Below are 15204 nucleotides of genomic sequence, written 5' to 3'. Positions count from 1 at the left end.
CACCACGACGCCATTATCTTATTTACCAAGAAATTATATGCTGTTCCTTTTAACCATACTAAAAATTGAACATTTTGTCAGTTCATAATAGTGCACACCACCAAAGGCACTTAAAATTCAACACTAACGAAAAACTGATAGAAGGAAACATTTAATTTTATAGCGTCTTTTCATATGTAGCGACAAGCGTCTTTTCATATGTAGCTTTTTAAAACAAAGGCTCATAAAATACCATAATATTTGAGATTTAGAGTATACTTATGAAGTAATATGAAATGAAATAATTAATTCTTCGATGTATTTTTTATAGTTGAATTGTAGACTGGAAGTTTGTCGGGAATACTTAGTTGATTTCAGAACAGACAGTACTGACCCCTTTGAATCTTTTTACCTGTCAAGTTCAAAATAATAAAGAAGGATTTCAATATACCTTGTAAGAACAAATGGAGAGATACTACTTGAATGAAGAAAGAAAAAAAAAAGTAACGGCATTTACTCAGCGTCTTAAGCGCCATTAAGGATATCTGAATGAAAAAGTAAAGAACATCGACAGGAGAGTCAGGGCTTATCATCGATCAAGATGAAAAGTCATGATGTGTTAATGACTTATTATCCGTAAGACACTATTACCAAAACCGGCTGGAGGTCTCGCCCCTGCCCACGGACTTCTGTACTACGGTGATGAGTTTTAAAACATTCAAATAGCTTGTGTCTATGTTTTTATAATTAAACCATTTACGAACCAAAATAATATGAAACTCTTAATTCTCTATTACATATGTGCGCGCATATAAATTCCAAATAAGTTATTCGTATACATAGATTATACCTTGTCTACGCTTCAATAATGATGATCTGATTGTATATTATAGAATACCTGGGAGCTAAATGCACCAACCCTGAAATACTATTTCCATATAGTTCCTGTAATAGCTTTCACAGTACTATTAAAGACAAAGTAGTTTGGAACACGAAAACTTTGTTAGGTTTTTCCTTATGAATCAATACAGTATAATACATTCTCTGTCTGCTCTTCAATTCAATTAATATACGAAATAATAATATATTCAGAAGATACAAACAAATAATTGAACACAACGCAATGTAGGTTTCTATTTTTATTTTTACTATATTATTGATAATCTTATCTTACAAAGTACTAAAAAAAAAACTAAGAATAGGGCATTTATGCATGTTAAATTGTGACAAATTTCTTTAACTTAGCTTAACTGTCTGCTTGCTATAATCATCGTGGTCAAAGGATTTCCAGGTACACAAAGTGAAAATAAACACTAAGTGTCTCACATAAAAAGAATTTTTCAACTAAGTTCTTCCCGTTCAAGAATAATTTTCCTGATGGACACCTGAAAAACGCGTTGTTGCTATTTGTGCCTGTTCATCCTGGTATTGTGACCACGGGTATTTTACTTGTTTTATCGTTTGACGAGGGAAAATCAAATGAAACTTTGAAGAAAAGGAAGAAAGAAAGAAAGAAAAAAAAAAAAAAACTAAATGTCTCGAAGTACAAACCACATAATTTTCCCAACAAATTCTGCTACACATAAACCTTCAAATCCCTACAGTGCGCTCAACAAAGCATCTGCAGTTCTGGAGTTTCGAACAAAATAACAGCCTCCATATTTCTGTATAGTATGTGGACGAATGACAAAAAATGGTGATAGATAAAATTTAAATTAATTCGAGAAATCACACAATAAAGTCCAATCATGCCACTGAATTATAATACCAATACTTATTAATATTATGTACAGTCATGTCCAAAATGATTGTCGCATATCTATAACTGGTTTCTTGTAAGAATATAATTTGATAATGATTTTGCAAGGTACTTTTAATACTGATCCTATGTGTATAATCGGGAAATGTATATTTGTGGTAAATTTCATAGGAAAAGAATTATAAATACGAAAATTAGAATAAGTAAAACAAAATTTTGCTAAATGGACAAGAAAGTTTTATTTTCTTTATATTGTTCTTATTTACTGCTCTTTTGACATGAAATTTGCCACATACATGTCTTTGATGATTATACACATACTAACATTATAAGAAATACCGAGCGAATTCGTTATCAGATTATATTCCTACAACAACATATTTATAGATATGCGACAATAATTTTGGACATGAGTGTACATAGAAATAATAAAGAAAAAGTACCGATTTTTAAAAATGCTTTGTGCAATGAAATGATATGAAATCTAAGTTTTACGTCCTACGTTATGCCGGCTAGGCTAAAGCAGACGATGATGAGAAATGAATGAAATGGTGGAATAGAGAGAAGGAGGAAACGGGAGAACCTGGAAAAAACCCACGCACATGGTGTCTGTCCACCACAAAGTTCACTTGGCGCGAGCCGAGATCGAACCAAGGACTCCATGCACCAGAGGTGAACGCTCTACCACTAGCCCTTTGTACAATGACTAATACGTCAACAAACACACTACACACCTATCACTTATGGCTCGTTAGGAGAGTTGTTTGTGAAGATGGGCTGCCAAGAATAGCTCTCAGCTACAAGAACTGAAGCCAATGAAAATCCTTTCATCGCAACGACTATACTGCTTTGTTTCTTAGTGTACCTTTATCTTACTTCAAACGTACTTACTACTTCAATGTTGTGTTCACAGTATTTACAAATGATAAGCTTTATGAGTCATAAATATAGATTTTCACCTGAACTACAGTTACCAAGAAAAGTCGATATTTTCCTAAGCAATATATTTTGCCGGTTAACTTTTAACTCAAAGTAGAACTTATCTCTCTTTAAATTGTACTCAAATGTACTCATCCATTCTGATATATTTAGAAAAAAGAATACTGCATAGGAAGTATTGACTCTTATTGGCGGTTGCACAATAAACTTAATTATTATTCACTATTCCTTATTTTATAGTTAGGTTAGTTAATTTTGCTCTCAAGACTAATAAAAAAAAAAAAAAAAAAAAAAAACTATATTGAAAAGTATTAAAACTTCTATAGATACGACTACTTCTATAGCAACTAAGCTTCTAATTTCTAAGTTTCTAAATACACAACACTATATGATTACAACATAATTTTTGTTAGTATTAGTCTGATAAAATTTGCATATTGAAAATTAGAATACTCATCAATTCCATGTGACGTCATTCTATGCACATTTTCTTATTTAAAAGAGAAACATAAGCACATATACTTGTACAATGTAAATACGGATACGAAAAATAATAGATGTGGACGGAAAATCATGTATCATCCACTTATTACAACCACAATGATTCTTCAGTTTGATCACAAGACGTGGGTTAAATATTCTTGTGCATTATAATAATAATAATGCATGGACAGTAGAACGAAGCAAAGCACATTGCTATCCATCTATACGCAAAAGGCATGTGGAAGGTTCTGACCTGTATAATAATAGGTAGCGGTTCCTTAAAGGACTTTTTATGAAACGAAGACATTTAATAATAAATGCACACCAGAAGGAATACGTACGCCCTTATGGCAATGTCACTATACTGATTTCTCAACTAATTTTATTTAGATATTTGCAGAAGTCGACACACGACACACTGGGAGCTATGACCCTACGGTTGAAAGTATTTGTTGGGAAAAGTAAATGAAATTAAGTTCTCTTCCTTTTTTTTTTTTTCTTTTTTTCTTTTTACAGGTTTTTAGCAGCAGCTGAAAGAATCTGTGAGGGAAAGTAAGTGAAATTAAGTTACTCTTTGGTTTTCACAAGTTTTTAGCAATCTAGAATATATATATATATATATATATATATATATATAAATTAAGAAAATGAATTATCTAATTGAAACGTAAGGCATGTTTTGTATACTATAAGACCAGTAAGATTATATAACTACATTTGTTTCATAAAAATGTAACTTTTTTACATCTCATATAAGGAAACAAGTGGAAATCACTCATATTTACTAAGGACAAAGATGCGGATTTTAAGCATTTAAAGTAGGTATAAGATTTTATGCATAAACTTAACCACGAAAGTACTTCGATCCCATAATACACACACAGTACACGGGAAGTACTTAGGTCCCACAATATACGAAAAGCAGTTAGTCTATTAAAAAACTGTTCATTAATGCACTCACCTTTGAACTACACGTGCTCGAGTCAATTTTCAATATGGAGATTAGATTTCGATGTTAATGACCTGGCCCGTCACTGTTTATTAAAGTTGGGAGCAAGAAACGGGAATTTTGTACAGAAGAGTTGCTTTTGTCTTTTGGGCGGACAACTCTTTGGCTTTTAAAAATAAATTTTGCTTAAATTTGATTTATTCACGTAGCATTGATCTTGGCATTCCATCCCCAATCGAAAGTTGAGAGTTTTAACCCTGATTCAGAGCTACTTACTATCTTGGATTGTTCGCTTGATTTTTTCAAGGCCACAATAAAAATTGACATGGTAAATTTAAAACTATTTCAGCCGATTTTCTTTTTTCACCTATATATATTCGATATGCGCATACAAACAAGCTGAAATATGATAGCCGCAATAGCTTAAACGTTAAATAAAATAACAACATTAAAGGCAGTTTAAATTAAATGCAAATATTAATTTTCACATAATGTATGTCCTGTAGTTACAGAGATGATTATAAATACAAAAAGAATGATGAAAATTATGGTAAAATACAATTGGAACGAATGAAACTACCTCGATGAAACTATAGAAGATGCTTACTTACCAAGTGTTTTAACGCATTTAATTTCTGTCTTCTTTAAGTCTTTTCATTTCTGTTTATTGGTCTCGTAAACTAACGAAGTGCTACCTTCTACGGATCAATACAGGAGACGAGATCTAATTTTTTGGTTAGAGCTTGAAATTTTGTTTTGTCCTCATGTAACACCAAGAAAGCTAGAACAGAATACAGGAAACTGCTAATCTTAAAAGAAAATTCCTCGAGAAATGTAGTGTTAGTAAGAAATGAATTTCATTTTATCTTTCTTAAACCAGAAATTAAAATCTACTCTCCTGTATTGCTCTGTGGAATATAGCGACTATTGAGTTACCGAAACCAACCAGAAAAACTTTGAGCAACTTTTCTAGTTTAACCAAAATGTCCATTGCATACCTTAATGAATATCGATTTTTCTTTTTCTTTCTTTCTTTCGATCACGCAAGCTTACACAGAGAGCGATCTGCTAGCAAACTTACAACTTTTTTGTACCGAAGCACTCAGCCATTTAAAAAAATATGGCTCCCAAGCAGCAGAATGTTCCATTTTGAACCTGCAGGCAAACACATATTACTAACTGCAGTTAGTTACCGAGCATTTCGTGCTGTATATAGCCATAAGCTACTTCACTTCACTCGCAATCCCATCCCACCCTATTTTACCTCATCCATTTAGAACTCTATCTGCGCATATGAATTCTTCTTATTTAACATATACTACAGCCTAACGCACTGCTAGAATTAGTACGAATTGCCGATACGAAGTAGCGTAAGCACAGAAAAAAAAAAAAAAAAAAAAAATGTTAATGAAACACACATACAGAAAGCAACAATGGTGACAAAATGATACTTGCATTTTTATGACCTATTTTATATGAAAGATATATATTTACAAAATACCAACCTCTGAGCCCTTCAGATTGCAGGATGAAATGTGAAAAAAAGAAATGCAATTAAGTTCAGCACACAAAAGGCATACAAATAACATGCATCTGAATACAAATTGGCAAGCAAGATATACAACCCCAGAGAACAAAACCGGGTACATTAAAGTCATGCTAATACAGTGATCAACTGTCCATTTGTTCATGCGGTAGTATTATCATGAATTACAACTACAATAATTTTAAATTCGGGGGAAGACGGGGCGACAAAGATATCAGTAACATCGTTAATGACAGATTTATTTAACGAGAAGGGACAACTCGTTAATTAAGTTTTAACATTTAAACTATTATTCACATTCCACTGAACGCGCAGAGAAATATGCTGAGAATATCCTCCAGTTACGTTTATTTACAAAACAACATCTATTTGAATAAAGCCCTATAAAGCAAAAGTGATTTTAATCATTTATTATTTGAGTATTTAATTTCACTGATTTATGTACAGTAGTTCGTTCGCCTCAACAACTTAGTACCACGTTATAGGAACAAGGGACAGTTTTACACTTTATAAAGAACTTCTTGTTGCTTTTTTCATGTAAAAGAAAAAAAAAAAAATGCGTATTTGCACTAGTCTGTCACAAATATATTAAGGACCTACTCTTCAGTTAACAGTTCGTTTTTATTATCAAAGTCGTATTTTTCATTTTATGTTACCATTAATATTCCATCACCCTTTCCATTAACTTCATGTACGTTCAAATGATTATGTCACCATAATCAAATTTTCTTTAAAACATGAACGAACATAAGCTCATAGCGTAATGTTAATTGTAAGCCTCGGTGATTAGTTAATTTCATATGTGATCAAATGTTTAGTAAATAAATATAAGTGGTTGAGTGGCAGAAATACAAAACGCACTTTTAGAAAGTTAAATTCCGTTTGCAATTTATGCCGCCGTACCTGCACTGTAATCACTAGAATTCGCATGGGTCCGAAGAGCTGGATCCATTGATAAGGCAGAGCTAAAAAAAGATAGAAGTGTAGAAGCTTCGTAGTGGCTTGATGCAATGTTCAAGAAAATCGAAACACCTGTCACGTATGAAGTGCTCTGAAACCGCCAACACGTATTTGCGAAACTACAAAAATTGCATCGTGCACTCCAAAACAAGCGACGTAGCATCTTAAGCCGTAATATTGTTTTTACGGTCATGCTTTTTCCAATAAGGCGGTTTCTATGCAACAATTTCTTGCAGAATGACTGAAAAATTAATCCCCCAATTCATCCAAACCTTGCTTTATTTAATTTTGGATCTCTTTTGTGCGTTAAAACTTCTTTCTAGCTAGAGCATTAGGGATGACAATGAGGTCAAACAATTTACTCTCACTTGTTTATCATCCCAGGCGGCACCACTCTTCGATATAGGGACACAACATATAGTGTCTCGTTATACGAGGGTTGGGGCAAAAGTCATGGCAATTATTTTTTTTCTTGCAGACATGGGAGCGGATCACCAACTTCTATGTGTCTTGTTTAAGTTCTGGAGGCATAGTGTGTATGCAGAACAACAGATGGCTCTGTGATAGCTGGTAGTAGCACAGCGAGGGCTGTGAAATCAGTCAGTTGGTGAGTGTCGTGCGAGATGGAAGTAATCCGTGTTGAGCAGCGCTCTCACATCAAAATAGCTGTTCTCCGAGAGAGAAATGCGATGGAATGTCACAGTGAATTAGTGGAAGGCCTTGGGTATAATGCCCTACCATACCGGACAGTAGCACGGTGGGTAGGAAAGTTTCAGCAAGGACGTGTGTCAACCAGTCATGAGCAACGTTCGGGACGACCTGTCAAGTGTGCGGATCGACATGGCACGTGCCATTATCGAGCACCTCCCGGATGAAGACAAACGATGGAAGCTACTGGAGTTGGCGGAGGCAAGTGGCATCGAGAAACGCACCATCCACAGGATATTGCGTAATGAGCTGCAACTACGCAAAATCGCATCGTGGTGGGTACCGCATGCAGTGACGGAAGTTCAAAGGTGGATGCAAAATGTAATATGCTCCGATCACCTTACACGCTGGCAACAGGACGACGGCCAATTCTTGTCACGAATAATCGCCATCGATGAATTTTGGGCCAGGACATACGAACCAGAACTGAAACGTCAGTCCGTGGAGTGGCGACATGATGGATCACCAAGAAGGCAGAAGTTCCGTCAGAATCCTTCCCCAATCAAATTGATGGTGATCGTCGCGTATGACGTTGCAATAATCCTTCACGACAATGCAAAACCACATGAAGCAGAGTGTGCAGGGCAGTTACTGCGACGTTGGGGATGGGAAGAATTGGAGCACCCACCGTACTCTCCTGACATTTCGCTCTATGACTTTGATCTCATTCGAGAGATTAAGGAACCACTGCGTGGTTGGCGGTTTGCAACACGCGACGACATTGCTAATGCTATGTGCGAACAGGTGGCCCGATTCATACATGGAGCGGCAAATGCTGAGGCGGGTGGTATTCAGCGCCTCCCATATCGTTAGCAGCGTGTAGTGCAAGTAGCAGGGGACTACTTTGGGGGTCTTTAGGCCCAGCTTTCTCATGTCAACTGTATGTGGACTGTGTTGTCATTCTTTTGCACCGTGAAGGCCATATTGCCCTGTATACTACCGTAATAAATTAGTACATGTAGTTAACACCTTGTCCTTTCGTCTGTATATGTCACATTTTCCAACCTGACTGGTATCTTCAAGAAAGAAAGAAAAAAAAAAAAGTTGCCATGACTTTTGCCCCAACCCTCGTAAATGTTTCAAAGGGACTGTTTTTTTTTTTTTTTTTTTTTTAAGTTGACCAACGGTACTTATTTTCTGGATGACTTCTGTATAAATGATTATAAAGAAGTGCCACTATATCCCATAAATAGTTCTTCCATTACATGCCGTCACGACACTTGGAATTCTTTCAGGGTGTGTTGTATTTCAAAAGCACATACTCAACCTTGAGTTTATGACAATTAGTATATTTTTCAAGCTTTTATTGTACACTCATGTCCAAAATTATTGTCGCATGTTTATAAATATGTTGTAGAAATATAATTTGATAACGAACTCACCCGGTATTTCTTATAATGTTAGTATGTGTATAATCGGCAAAGACATGCATGTGGAAAATTTCATGTCAAAAGAGCAGTAAATAATAACAATAGAACGAAAATAAAACTTTCTTGTCTATTTAGCAACATTTTGTTTTATTCATTCTAATTTTCGTATTTATAATTCTTTTCCTATGAAATTTACTACATACATACATTTCATATCATATCAGTATTGAAAGTACCCTGCAAAATCATTATCAAATTATATTCTTACAAGAAGACAGTTATAGATATGTGAAAATCATTTTGGACATGAGTGTACAATATGAGATCACAACCTCAACCAGACTATTTACAGTTAGCACGTTTTTCAACAACTTTGACAAGATAACAAAACGTAACAAACCTACTGTAATACAAGTGTTTTTATGAAAATATGGTGCATCACCACAGAATATCAAAAACACTTCACGTATATTAAAGTTTATCATTTCACTATTTATTAGTTTCACGTATTATGGAGCAAGCAATGGATGTTAATATCGGCAATCCATTGGGTTAAGTGACAAACTCGTCTGTGAAGATTAGAAACAAGTTGACAAGCAGTTTACGAAATATACAAGAAACAGTCTCATTCTAAATCTTTATTCCTCAGACGATGGACTGCATACCCACCAAATTTCGTTCGGACCCGACCAGTAATTACTGAGAAACACAGTACCGCATACAAGCCGAGATGAGCCACCAAATATATAGATCTTTATCTTCGATGTGGGCTACGTGACAACAAAATTTGGTTCAGATCCAGTTTATAGTTACCGAAAAAAAAAAAAAAAAAAAAAAATTAAAAAAAAAAAATAAAAATAAAAGCCGGGCGCTAAAAATGTCTCACCTATGAAACGTGAACTTTTGGTTGCTGCTGAAGAACCTTTGTAACAGAAAATAATAACTACATGAATAACTCTGCATACTGCCCTGGTGAAACTGAAATAGTAACATTTTGCAGGTAGTCCTCACTGAAAATCTAATTCACAAGATACAATTCTGCCAGTGACTTTCAGTTGACCGGTGTAATCTGCAGATTTTAGAACAATCTAGAGACGAATTTATCGACTTATTCCTCAGCAAGTTAGCCTGTTTGATTCGGCATGACTTAATTGCAGAATGGCAGAATATCACTTTATTTACACAAAAGAAAATCTAGAAGTGTCAGAATTTCTTGTCAAATACGATGTGTCTGAGAATTAAAATTACTAAAAATGAAGCAGTTACCACTGGATAAGCGAACAGCTCATAATCCATATCTTCGTAATTTATTTCAAAGGGAAAAACCAAACTTGAATATATTAGTTATGTGATAGTTTCTGATTGCATTGAGTTGCTGTTGCACACAACACAGTTACTCTTAACATCTGCAAAAGAAACTCAAACTTTCTATCAGAAAAATTTGAAATATTCCCCAATTTTTTTTTATTTTATTTTTTTTTTTATTTTTCAGTTAGCCCAATAAAAAATGAAAGAAAACTTCAAATTTGTGGTTTCGCGAGGAAGATTTAAAACTTAAAGCACAGTTGCACTTTTCGGCCACGGCACACGGAAAAGAGCTTTGCGACGGACTAGAAGGATCTGTAAAGAGACTGGAAGCTCGTGCTAGTTTATAAAGACCATATGGAAATCAAATACTTATTCCACTACAAATTTTTGAATGGATAGTAGAAAATATTACCAACGAAAACTTTGTAACTCAACAAAAAAGACTATTCTCAATCAGAATTGTTCCTGAAAAATCGCTTTAATCAAGCAGTGACTGTAAAAGGAACACAGCAAAATCATGCGTTCATTTCCAAACCTACATAAACTTTATTTGTGAACATCTTTTTAGGAGATTCAATCTTGAGAAAAACAAGCGTCGAAATCTTCTGATAAATTAGATGTCACGGGCCACATCACTATTATCTACGAAGATAATTAATGTCTTGGGTATGTTTTACAGAGAAATGAAGAACCTCATGAAGTAAAAGTGACTTTTTTTCATCGAGTTGCGGTCCTCTTCGTCGTTCTCATGTCCAAGGAAGCCTGATGTTTTGTGTCAGCAATAGCTGTTTTGACTCAAATAAAACCATGCCTCCCATTGGAAAACATTTATGATCTCGAAAATGATGTGCCCTAAACAAATTAAGCTCTTTCAAATTTACCTCGGTGAACAATCCTAACACTTTAGTAGCAAGTATTACTTTGATTTTAGTATTGGTTATTTCTTTCACTTACGTTAGCGTTCACCTTCACTTACAAGCAGGTTTAAGATAAGCATTTATGAAGGTTCAGCTGACTATAGAGTATAATGTAACATTAAATTTAGTCATAGTTTCTTTAACTATGAATCCATTGTCATCTCACATTTATATTCTTCCAGATGATTATCAACTACAACTAGGTATTCTTAGTATTAATTTGAAAATGTACTTTTTGAAAAATTAAGTCACAATTTTGATAAAAAATTTTCCTCTTAACCCATATCATGTTGCATATCATAGGGAAAAGAATGAAAAAGCCACAAAATGCTTTTTTTTTTCAGCTCTCTAGCTCAATTAGGAGAGCTTCCAGAACAATATTCAAACATTATTCGTTCGCGGATTTTTTTTTTCTTTTTGACCGATTTTTGAAAACTTTACATAGCTGTAATTTCAAAATGAATTGACATGTCACAATAAATCTGGTATTTTTCTAAGTTTATATGGATACTGTAAGTGTACCAAACTACATGAAAATCTGAAATAGTGAGGTTTATACCCTGTGTTGATTTGGCTGGGAACGACCCTCCGTCTGTAAAAAAAATCTGAAGTAAAAGAGACGAACAGTGACAAATGTACTCTACTTTTTATATTTTACTAGGTGCTGCAGTTGTTTTTTTCTTATTCCAGTTTCTGCTTAATCTTGTCATCAAAATTAACCCAAACCACTATCAGGTGATTTGACATATTTGAGAGGACAAACAAGGGGTACGTCAAAGAAATAATTATCTAGCATATACTGTTTGAACTCATCTGCTTCTAAACGTCACGAGGCCTTGAGGACTGGGATATAGGTCAAGGTTTTCTTTTGGTGAGCAGATAGATAGTGCCATCTATGTAGGAATTTACGTAGGTGGTTTGATTCGAACTTCCCGTCAGCTAGAAAACTGCTAAAGAGATTAACATTTACTTAGTACATTTCAATGCTTGATATATAAAATTTACGACAGAATTTTGTATTTTGGCCAACGACTGGTTTATTGAAAAAAAAAAAAAAAAAAAAAAAAAAAAAGTTAGTGAAATGAAGATCTATGCGAAAGACTAACATATCCTAATGAAACAAAATTATGCCGAAAAACTGTTAATATGTTTAACAGAATTTTGATAGGCCACTATGATTGAAGAGTTCAATGCTAGAATTCAAACATAGTCAAATTACTTATGTAACGTGGATCGCAGGATATTTAATGATTCTTATTCCAATATTGTGTGTTCACGTTTGGCTTCAAATTAAACCTCAGGGCACACGGATGTATGTTATGTCAATTATATATCAAAATATTGTGTTACAATTCGCCAAATTCTCATACTGCAACGGCAGATGAAACTTTTAGACAAGTTAGTCACAGTTGCCTTTCAGGCCTAGTTTTGTTGATTTCTTTTTATTTTGCTCTACTTAATAATATGTGTTATTTCCTATCTTTGATTTACTTGATTTATTATACTAACATTATGTACCGACAAGCAAATATACATTCATTCCTTAGGTCTGTTTGCAATAAGGAGTGTAACAGCAGCTATCTTGCTGCTATTTATGGTAACAGGAACATCATAATTTCTTAAGGAATAGGCAAGAATGAATTAATCTAAATCGGAAATAAAGTAAAATAAAAGATATTTCGTAAGCCAAAGACTCCAAATTTACTTCATTACTTTATAATTGTTTCTATACTTACAACAGCTGATAGATACTTCTACCAAATTCTGCATTCTTGTGCCAAACAGACTATAATTTCTCCGTAGTTATACGCCGTGTATCTTATCTCGTTGTTTTTTTTTAAAATAATAATAATAATAATAATAATAATAAGATGATAACTAGCACGAAAAATTTACAACGGAACATCCAAGACCTCTATAAGTCTGTTCAAGCAAGGATTTCGTAAAAAATGATTTTTTTTTGTTTTTTTTTTTTTTTAATACATTAATTAGAGCAATGGAATCCTCCGTCATGCAAATGACTTTTATACTTTATATCGCATCATAAAATAAGCAATTAAATTTAATCCAGTATATGTTGAATTTGACACAATAAATAAAGCTTACACACCCAAATAAAAAAAGTAAGTGAATTTTATGTTCCAATCTATTTATGATGAACGACAAATACCTAATAAATGATATACAAAATAAAAGCCTGTACTAAAAGCAACAGTTACCTGTACACCATACAACACAGATCATCGAAACAAGATGTAAAACATGGGTATAGAAACAAGCTCTTAAATACTGCTACAATTGTTAAATAATGTAAGGCAAACTGCTTATTCATCAAAGCTCTGAAATAGGATAAACTTGATTAGTTTCGGGTCTTAAGCTCTCACTCGACTCCGTTGTTCATCAAAATTAATATTTATCTTAGTTTGTCATTCACACATTTTGATTTAAATGTTATAATTTCAATATATAGTTATCTACGAAATACTATGGTACGTCTTTATTCATTTCATTCTACCACCTATTACTATAGATACAGGTAAGACATCAGCTCCAAGAAATACTTAAACAATCCATACAGAATCACCCCTATAAGCACCGAAACACTAAAAGCGACCTCGTCATACATTTAGAAACGTCTACGTTTAAAGACTTGTCCAATTATCTTTTTTCTTCTTTGTTTTTAACTAATCATGATCTGATCGTCATTTGTTGTAAATTTCCTGCAATGTCCCCAGAAAGGAAACAATTCGGATATGTAACGAAAACAACGATAATTTAAATCCACCTGCACTAAACTACCAAATGTCTTGAATGCACAACAAAATATGAACGGCCAGCCCTAGTAGCGTCAGTCTATTCTGTACTTGTCAACAATAGACATAAAAAGGAATACGCACTTACTAAGCCACAAAATCAGATGTTTTCTCTGGGGCCAGCAGCGTTCACTAGCCTAAAACGTGAAAAGTGCATAACATATACGCTCATGGCCCCCAGTAATAGATCAAATGTGCATAAAATAAATGCACATGACGCTTAAAGTATTAATTATGGTCTAGTTGTCGAAAGCAAAAAGATTGATTGCCGAAATCATACCAGGAATATTTACTATCTAATCAGTATTCCCACGCCACATAGTAAATGAATTGAAATCTTTAGGCTTAACGTCCCACGATTATGTTCTTTAGGCTAAGGGAGACGATGACTAAGGCAAATGAACGATTATGGAAGAATTGATGGAATGAAAATGTGGGAGAAAGCGGGAGTACCAAGAAAAAAGACACGATGCTGTACACCACAAACTTGCTTGGTCGGGAATCGAACCAAGGACCCCATGTACCAGAGGTACACGCTCTATCACTGAGCCACCGTGCCAGGGCACACAGTGGCTGAGTGTTTGTTAATCTTAACAGAAGGTGCCAGGTTGTATGTTATAGTGTTGAACTATCTTTTTAACAATATGAAAAATTATAAACTATGCGTGTGATGGCTGCCACCATCAACATAGCAAATATCAATAATAAATTAAACACGTACTATAGTAACGTTGTGAAACCAACTGTATTCAGTTAACGTTGGTGGATTTGACAAAACTTTGTTACACTTCAATAAAATGGCAATTTGATTAAATTTGGCGCAATAAAGTTAATATTTTATATAAAGAACTAATAACTGGATACATTTAGTTTATCCGCATAAACACTTTTCAAGTGTAGTTCATAGACTGGCAATATTAATATTCGCTGTGTTAACGATGGCGAATCACGTAATAGTTTTTCAAGATTGTAAACCAACTACAGTTAATTGGCGTTAATATATATATCTAAGCAAAAAGAGTGTTTACATTTTATTACACACAAACTCCATAGATTGCCGTCGTTAATGAAACAATTGATTACAATTTGACCGAAAAGACTGAGTGTAGCAAATAATTTATCACTCTTAAATTCAGCTTGCTTTGACTTAACGAAAATCTAATTCCTTGTAAATTCGGCTTATCCTTCCTCTTAACTTCTTTCACTACAAAGCTTTTCACTGTATATTACAGACAACAAACAAAATACTTCCGTGAACTATAGAACTTTTCATAGAACCTAACTTCTGTGGAGGCATTCCTTATTGCTAAACTATTGTCGCTTTTAATGGTATGTGGTAATGATTTACTACTTTTGGTTCGTGGGTTGGTGAAATTAGTTTCAGAAAATAAATGTGTCAAGTAACGCAAAAAGTGCTCACCGTTGAAGTAAATATTTAATTCCTTGCACTACGAAGTCGACTGTGGTTTTCTA

At 34.0% G+C, this 15204-nt stretch overlaps 1 protein-coding gene across 9 annotated transcripts in view; it reads right to left on the bottom strand.

Annotated features, from left to right (window-relative positions):
- Positions 1 to 15204, bottom strand: part of shi (dynamin-1 shibire) — a 139402-nt gene that overhangs the window by 43112 nt on the left and 81086 nt on the right. The gene's annotated exons all lie outside the window — the stretch shown is intronic.

This window comes from Thermobia domestica, chromosome 7, assembly GCF_964235325.1.
Source record: "Thermobia domestica chromosome 7, izTheDome1.hap1.1, whole genome shotgun sequence".
NCBI classification, from domain to species: domain Eukaryota; kingdom Metazoa; phylum Arthropoda; class Insecta; order Zygentoma; family Lepismatidae; genus Thermobia; species Thermobia domestica.
This window is presented reverse-complemented; position numbering and strand designations above follow the sequence as displayed.